Source organism: Polyodon spathula, chromosome 45 (assembly GCF_017654505.1).
Source record: "Polyodon spathula isolate WHYD16114869_AA chromosome 45, ASM1765450v1, whole genome shotgun sequence".
Taxonomy (NCBI): Eukaryota; Metazoa; Chordata; class Actinopteri; order Acipenseriformes; family Polyodontidae; genus Polyodon; species Polyodon spathula.
The window spans coordinates 159,455-169,161 of record NC_054578.1 but is presented as its reverse complement, the minus strand read 5'-3'; positions in this window follow the sequence as shown (position 1 = coordinate 169,161).

The window sequence follows — 9,707 nt, the reverse complement described above, 5'->3', positions numbered from 1 at the left end:
AGTACGGAGGTATGGGATTTGTAGTTTTTAATGTGTGATTAACAGTGGGCAGTGGACACCAGTAAACTACAGTCTCAGAGTACATTAAACTAAACTTTGAGAGTTTAGATCAGATTTTAGAGGGGGGTGGGGTTCAGATAAAAAAAAAAACACACACACCTCTTTGTTTAGTCACCCTTTAGGAATTCACACAAGCATTTTTTTAGTCTCATGCAGAAACTGCCTGGATATTTTCATCTGAGCTACTGCTGAACGACACAGAAGGCTCTCCTCATCACCTGTAACAGACTGTTGTATGCTTACATGTTAGTGCTTGTTCTGATTTGTACCGAGATGTCCAACTAAAGATGGGTTAATTAATAAACTGCTAACTGATAATGGGGTGTTAAATACGAAAGACTAAAAGTAATTAAGTCTGGTTTAAAATAAACACCTCATGTTTAGCAGAGACCATCCATGGGGGGCGTTAGGACCTGGTAGTGGATGCAGGAGTCGGGACCAACTCCAGGTTTATTTAATATACTAATTAGCGGATTAATTAATAATGTTTAAAAGGGTGTGAGTGTTTGTGTTTCAGGGTGGGTGATAGTAGGAGTTTGGTTGGGAGAATTGGAGAGCAGGCGGGTTATTGTGACTATTGGAAAAGATATTTGGATTACGATTTGCCTTGATATTAATTAGTAACATCGATAGTGCCCGAGATTGGGTTAGGTTTTGTTTTGGTTATTTTATTTTTGTATTGTAAATAATAAACACGCTATGGCGTTTTCTCACATCCTGTGACTAAAGTGTTTATTTGGAGAAACGTGTGACCAGCGGGCAGTCCCATCACCATCACTTTCTATTAGTGCGTACAGAAAGTCTACACCCCCTTGAACTTTTTTCACATTTTGTTGTGTCAGTGCCTCAGAGTTTCATGCATTTAAATAATTTTTTTTCCAACTTATCTACATAGCATACTTCACACTGTTACGAGGAAAAAAGTTTTTTATTGAGAAAAAAATATATCTATCAAAAATAAAAAAGAAAGATCATAATTGGATAAGTCTCCAGCCCCCTGAGTTAATACTTGGTAGAAGCGCCTTTGGCAGTAATTACAGCTGTGAGTCTGTTGGGATAGGTCTCTACCAACTTTGCACACCTAGATTTGGGAATATTTAACCATTCTTCTTTACAAAACTGTTCAAGCTTTGTCAAGTTGATGATGTATATGACCTAAATCCAATCGAAAATGCGTGGCATGACTTGGATTGCTGTCCATTATTATTATTATTATTATTATTATTATTATTATTATTATTATTATTATTATTATTACTGTCTAAAAACTCTAAGGCCTGTTGAAAAACAAACTGTTTAAAACAAAGCAGGTCTTTGCTGTGAAGGACTGTATTTAAGCAAGATGGCCTAGTCTCATTAGAACACATGACAAACTGAAGTTATATAGTAGATGGCGATCTGGGTGACCACCTTTTTGAAGAATAAGTTTAAGACATGACCAGTTGTGTTGTAGTTTTTTATTGAAAGTACTGAAATTGGTAGAGCCTGGAAGCAGCAGCCAGGCCCATTGTACTTTGGAGCATTCACCAGCAGAGGTCCCAGCTGAGCCTAAAAAGAGACAGCGCTTGAACAGAGAGACTGTGTGTGTGGCAGCTTACCCATACTTACCTTTTCTATCTGGATACTACGTGGAGCTATTTTCTGGAACAAACAGAGGGAGCGGGGAGGAAGAGAGCAAAGACCCGGATCTCTTTCCCTGGTAACCTGGAATGGAAGTGCAGTGTTCAGACTGAACCTGGGGGATTACAATTATAAATCTAATGGAATACTTACCTGGTGGGCATCATCCAAAGAAGGTTGGGAGGTCGGGAGAGAGCCGGTGGTAACAAGGAAAACCTGGAGCAGATCTTCCAAGACTGCACAGGACTGTGCAATAAAAACACTACAGTTTACTGTGAACCTCGGTACCAACTGTTTCTGTTGTTTTTTACTTGCTGTGATCTCGAGCACGACTGAGTCAGGGCAACTGCAGAAAGGTTTAGTTAGCGTCCAGAGTGGCAGGTTCTGTTTTCTTTTGTTTTGGTTATGGCTGCATAAGACAAAGTGCTGAATAATTAATTCAACTGCCCAGTTTAACTTCACCAGCTGTTCTCCCTCACACCGCCAGTTGGCTTCCACAAACAACAAAACAAACATATTGATCACAATATATATAACTAAAATCAAATCTTACCACTGACACCTCCGGGCATGTCAAAGTTCCTAGATGGCGCTGTACATCTGACTGGCTCCTTTTAAGCCTGCATATTATTGGATGAAGTCTGCTGTCAGCTGGTGATGTACGTTGTTTGTCAGCTTGTCCTCTGGTGTTGGACACATTAGAAAGTGTCGGACACAGTCTGTTAACTATTATAGATAAGTTTGCTCTTATTACAATGGATCAGTGGCTCAGAACGCTAATCAGCCAGTCAGAGAGCTTGATTTTTATGCGTAATAATATCCGATACATTTCTCACAGACAACTGTAAAGTATGCAAGCATAATTAATTGGCCTTGGTTTATAAGCATGTTCTGGCAGCAGACATTGGCTGAAACTAAATCGCAAACAAGGAATCTAGTCGGCCTCTACAAGCAGAATTGTTTTCATGTTTTGTTTTATAGTACTCTTTAGCATTAGTGTTTGGCTCTTGTTTGTTCCAACTCGGAAGTCATAAAATAGCCAAGCTGGAGACTGCTTTACTGGTCTGTTTGAATTAAGTTATGTTTCCGTCACTACACAAGATGCTTGCATTTGAAAGAAAAAAATAAAATAATAATTGTAGACAACTAAAATTTTAACTACGTTGCCTTCGTTTCAGTGCAATCAAGAAAAAAGGGGTGACGCCACAATTTATATTTGTCCAGTTATTTTTCCTTAGCGCAGAAATTCCCCACACAGTTCAGGAGAAATGAAAATACTTTAAAATGGTGTCCTCTGATCTTACAACCAAGCCAGTTTCCTCTTTTATACCCAGCAACTTGAGACCAGATGTTGGTGAGTTACCGGTCTCTGGAGGAGAAAGGGTTACCAGGTTGTGAACCTGCACACCCCTGACTGTGTGACTCTCCCTGCACACCATGCGCTCATTCCTCTACCAGGGGAGACCCTTGAGGGTCCTGCTGCACCCCTGACTGTGTGACTCTCCCTGCACACCATGCGCTCATTCCTCTACCAGGGGAGACCCTTGAGGTCCCTGCTGCACCCCTGACTGTGTGACTCTCCCTGCACACCATGCGCTCATTCCTCTACCAGGGGAGACCCTTGAGGGCCCTGCTGCACCCCTGACTGTGTGACTCTCCCTGCACACCATGCGCTCATTCCTTTACCAGGGGAGACCCCTGCCGCACCCCTGACTGTGTGACTCTTCCTGCACACCATGCTCTCATTCCTTTACCAGGGGAGACCCCTGCCGCACCCCTGACAGTGTGAATCTCCCAGCACACCATGCTCTCATTCCTTTACCAGGGGAGACCCTTGAGACCCCTGCCGCACCCCTGACTGTGTGACTCTCCCTGCACACCATGCTCTCATTCCTTTACCAGGGGAGACCTCGGGGGATCGAGAAGAGACTTTTCTGAAGATTTTCAACTTCCTAAACTCCATTAAGGAATAGAGAAATGGTCACATAACCAACCAAAATAAACAAGACAGCTTGCAGACTGGCTGCCAATGGTGGCTCTCTACTCAACTGATGTCACCCCCCCCTTCCTTATTAATAACCATATAATCAGTTCATCTAATTCATTCTGCTATGTGTTTGTATTTATTGTGTTGATTTGTACATGCACTCCACAGTAACAGAGGCTGCCAGCCTGGTTTGCATGTGGGTCACTGTGGAATCTCTGCTGCAAGCAGAATGCATCTCTGTTAAGATTGTTGTTCTTAAGCCAAACTACCCAGGCCAGATTGTGTCTGGGCTGTGAAACAAGAACCTTAATCTTTAAACATGTAATTCCATTTGATTGCATGCTGCTTGGAGGAGTCATATTTAAATAGAGGGTGTCCGTGCTGATGGACACCACTGTATGTGATCGTTTAGAGTAGTTTGCTGCAATTTTTAGGTCAAACATTATGATGTAAAAACACTAAACCAGACACAGCTGGGGCAAACTTGGCTCCAATGTTTTAAATCTACTGCAAGGCAAATGTGTGTGTGGAGAGGAGAGGGGAGGGGGTGTAACCCTTTAACATAGTCACTTCACATAACATCTTTTCAGGCCTGGGTCTTTGTGTTTGTAACTTTGCTCTTTTGTAGATATTGCATCTTTGTCCGCTCCCCTTATTATATCAAAGGCAATTAACTTCCACATTTTGTGTTTTAAAAGCCGATTGGAAGCACATTCTCCTCTCATCCTGGGCACTGCTGTACTGAGGTTGTAATGGATCATGAAAATATGTTGCAAAACTAGTAAATGCAATTGATTTATCACATAAGTGTGACTATACCTTGAATGTAACTCAAGAGCTACCGCTGTGGAAACTGGGATATGTACAGTATTTCTCAATTGAGTTTAATCAGACAAGATTACATCTTTACATTTCAAAAAGAAAGGTAAAATATAAATTCATTCTAGTTAGTTTGATTACCTCAGGTTATATATTAAATAACACTGTCTGATTGTTATTGGTTGATAGTCAAAAATTATGCAAACAAGGGAAATCGAGGAACGGCATTGCTTTGTGTTGAGTAATTATCACATTCTATTCAATTTATTTAATGCCTAACAACTGTTACTGTGAGGGTATCCGTGAAGAGACGAGAGAGACACAGAGGGTTTGTAGTTGAAATGCTGCTCAGACGTCCAGGTATTATTAACAAATAAGCAGTTGCAGGTACCAGCATTGGTAGCCCTAGTCTGGAGGGATATATACAAACTGTACACAATTACAAAAATGCAAAACAAAACACAGTGAGAAAAAACAGCTATAAAACAAAAAGGTGGCCAAGTTCGGGCCGTGCACTGCTCCCGCTAAGAGAGAGGTCCTGCACCAGGAACCATCTCCTAACACACACTTCAATAATCTCTAATGGGATTACAATCCCCTGAATGAATCCCTACCATTAACACAGGGTGGTCCTACCAAACATCGTTATGGGATACACTCGTGCCTATTGGTAGGTGTCACTGAGCTCCTATGTCAAAGTTACCTATCCACATAACATCTCAATGCCCGAACTGGGCAGAGAAGGTTCAACTTTCTATCCTCGTCCGTCGCAAACGGAGGAGGATGGAAGGACTCCATTTCCACGGACTGATTCACGTGGAAGGCTGTAACCACCTTGGTGAGAAAAGCAGGGTTTGCACGCAGTGACACTCTGCTACCATCATCCCAAATACGCATACAGGAGCTATGCACCTGCAGCTCACTAACCCGCTTTGCGGAGGTGATGTGTTGTCTGTGCAGATCAGGTGCAAGCGCACCAGTAGTGCAGCTGCTGTGCCGTTTGAGGCCGCCAGCTTTCAGGGGTCCTGTTGGGTCGGCTGAGGCTGGGGCGGGGCTAGCGTGAGTGACCTAGACCAAGGTGAAGGCCCGCGCAGCCCATTTACGTCTCAACCCAACAACGAGGGAAGCCTCAGTGAGGAGTATATGGCAGGCCCGGCGAAAGCAGCCGCAGAGCGGCTAGTGCTCTATGCGAGTACGGGGATGGGTTCAGCTACAATCAAAACAAGGCCCAACCGCGGCCCACAGGTGGCTGGTGAGCATCAGCAAGCCCTTAGTAAACAATGTATATTCACAGTGCTGTGCCGACATATAATAAGCTAAACCAGATATGCTCTGCAATTTAGGATTATTTTTTTTATTTTATTGCACCACGATAGTGGAGGCAGAGCAACTATTACACATGTGGGTACAGAGGGAGACTCCGCACTATCCCTTTCTGTGCTGGAATGCTGGGTAGAACATCTCGGTTAGGAATGCTGCAGTGTAAAAACGTATTCCCAATTTCACTAGATTTTTTAGTTTGTGTTTCCATTAGTCATGCGTATCTTGTCTTGTTTTACATGGAAAATGATTATAAACAGTTCCAATTCATACAGTACAAGTTGTCTCAGATGTGGGCAAGGTTCAGTACCTTTACCTTATATGGGGGTCATCTTACTAGAAAATCCTACTAGAATAAACCTCACTGCAAAAAGGATATTGCTGCTCTAGAAAGAGTGCAAAGAAGAGTGACCAGAATTATTCCAGGTTTAAAAGGCACGCAAACTCCCCAGATAAATATCGATTTAGTCAGACAATCTCTAACTTCCCCACACTCTCACTGTGTCTGACTCGCCTAACTGTGACTCAGGCTCACATGCACATTGCGGTCTCTTCTGTCCTGCCATTCCCTGCCTCCTTTTATTCCCTTTAACAAGCCTATCAATTACCTTAATTGATTGCAATCACAGATTGATTGTATATTACAAAGCACGTTCCAGGCATTACACTTGTGTTTACACTGTATAATAGCGTCCAGGGCTGGGTTGAGTCCCACGAGGGCAATTAGATGAATATGCTGGGTCTTGCTGATGCGTTTGATTGTTTCATTGCGTTTCTCTATTTTCTTGTTACTTGCAGAACTTTACTCTGTCCTCAGTTGACCGCGGTACCATTGTATGAAATCTTTCATTTTTGTGTGCATTTTTAATTAATTTATTGGTTTTTGTCATTATAATAAAGACATTTCAGAGGGCTGTATCGCATCAATGTCAGGGTCTCGTATATTATAAAGACATTTCAGAGGGCTGGATCGCATCAATGTCAGGGTCTCGTATATTATAAAGACATTTCAGAGGGCTGGATCGCATCAATGTCAGGGTCTAGTATATTATAAAGACATTTCAGAGGGCTGGATCGCATCAATATCAGGGTCTCGTATATTATAAAGACATTTCAGAGGGCTGGATCGCATCAATATCAGGGTCTAGTGCTGTATATTATAAAGACATTTCAGAGGGCTGGATCGCATCAATGTCAGGGTCTCGTATATTATAAAGACATTTCAGAGGGCTGGATCGCATCAATGTCAGGGTCTCATATATTATAAAGACATTTCAGAGGGCTGGATCGCATCAATATCAGGGTCTAGTGCTGTATATTATAAAGACATTTCAGAGGGCTGGATCGCATCAATATCAGGGTCTAGTGCTGTATATTATAAAGACATTTCAGAGGGCTGGATCGCATCAATATCAGGGTCTAGTGCTGTATATTATAAAGACATTTCAGAGGGCTGGATCGCATCAATATCAGGGTCTAGTGCTGTATATTATAAAGACATTTCAGAGGGCTGGATCGCATCAATATCAGGGTCTAGTGCTGTATATTATAAAGACATTTCAGAGGGCTGGATCGCATCAATATCAGGGTCTATTTTCAGAGGGCTGGATCGCATCAATGTCAGGGTCTCGTGCTATATATTATAAAGACATTTCAGAGGGCTGGATCGCATCAATGTCAGGGTCTCATATATTATAAAGACATTTCAGAGGGCTGGATCGCATCAATGTCAGGGTCTAGTATATTATAAAGACATTTCAGAGGGCTGGATCGCATCAATGTCAGGGTCTCATATATTATAAAGACATTTCAGAGGGCTGGATCGCATCAATGTCAGGGTCTCGTATATTATAAAGACATTTCAGAGGGCTGGATCGCATCAATATCTGGGTCTGCTATATATTATAAAGACATTTCAGATTATGACAAACTGACTTGTTCTGAATGATTTATGTGGAACAGGAACAGGTTTTAGCCATTTTGCAAAATAATTTTGTTTTCAAACACAACAATTGAGTTGGAAAGACGAAAACTTTTTCAAATTCATAACTCATGCATTTTCTGTAGCTCTTCAGATCCTGCCCATACGGCCTCTGTATGCAAGTAATGCCTCCATGATGCCTGTTACATTTCAGCCCAGAAAGATAAGTTTAAATAGTGCCCCTATCAGTAGTTACAGAGTTCATGTACAGAGTAGAGACAGTGCTATTTTAATTTGCACCAGCAGCATATTTGTCATTTGACTGAAAAAGCTAAATCTTGGCTCGGTTCCTGTGTTTTTGCCTCTTTGAGAAAAGCTCGGGGCTCGGCCTTGGAAATATCAGACCCGCCCACCTGTGCTCAGCTGCTGCATGCTTTACAGCTTAAATGATCTGCGTTTATATGACTCAAAGTGGATTTGGCAGTAAAAATACATTTCAAGGGGATCTGCTTTCCACTGACCTCCATTTGCTGCGAGAAGGGCAATTCTCTCCGTTATGAAGATTGACCACAAAGTGTTTACTTGACACCGATCTGCAACTGGACGTGTGACAAACTCTTAGACTATGTTTTTAATATTCCCTCTCTCCGTTTAAGGACACACAGTAAAAACTGTATTTAGCTTTTAAATGTGTCAGCAGAAAGTGAACCGTTGTTTGGATCCGTGTTGATATGCACAGTGCTTATATTTCAAGTTTCAAAGTGCTTTTATCATAGACCCTAATTAGCTAGGCTAATTAACCCTAATTAACATAAATGCATGCACATGGCTTAGGGAGTGGTTAACATGTAGAAAACAGAAAGTACTGATTAGAGGAGAAACCTCAGAATGGAGTGTGGTAACCAGTGGAGTACCACAGGGATCAGTATTAGATCCTCTGCTATTCCTAATCTACATTAATGATTTAGATTCTGGTATAGTAAGCAAACTTGTTAAATTTGTAGACGACACAAAAATAGGAGGAGTGGCAAACACTGTTGTAGCAGCAAAGGTCATTCAAAATGATCTAGACAAGATTCAGAACTGGGCAGACACATGGCAAATGACATTTAATAGAGAAAAGTGTAAGGTACTGCACGCAGGAAATAAAAATGTACATTATAAATATCATATGGGAGATACTGAAATTAAAGAAGGACTCTATGAAAAGACCTAGGAGTTTTTGTTGACTCAGAAATGTCTTCATCTAGACAATGTGGGGAAGCTATAAAAAAGCTAACAAGATGCTCAGATACATTGTAAAAAGTGTTGAATTTAAATCAAGGGAAGTAATGTTAAAACTGTACAATGCACTAGTAAGACCTCATCTTGAATATTGTGTTCAGTTCTGGTCACCTCACTGCAAAAAGGATATTGCTGCTCTAGAAAGAGTGCAAAGAAGAGTGAGCAGAATTATTCCAGGTTTAAAAGGCATGTCATTTGCAGACAGGCTAAAATAATTGAATTTATTCAGTCTTGAACAAAAAAGACTAAGGGAGTTTTTCAACCTGAAAAAAGAAACAAGGACCAGGGATCACAAACGGAGATTAGATAAGGGGCATTCAGAACAGAAAATAGGAGGCACTTTCTTACACAGAGAATTGTGAGGGTCTGGAATCAACTCCCCAGTAATGTTGTTGAAGCTGACACCCTGGGATCCTTCAAGAAGCTGCTTGATGAGATTCTGGGATCTAAAGCTACTAACAACCAAACGAGCAAGATGGGCCGAATGGCCTCCTCTCGTTTGTAAACTTTCTTATGTTCTTATGAGAGATTCTGATGATTCAGCAGATTCTAGGGGTGGAAGGAGATAACAGTAAAAGTAACAGAGGAATAAGCAGGGAGATTAATATTAGCAGTGATTAAGAAATGGTCAGAGAGAGGAATCACCTGAGACACAGAGATTGGAGACATCAAGGACCCTGGTGATGAGCAGATCCA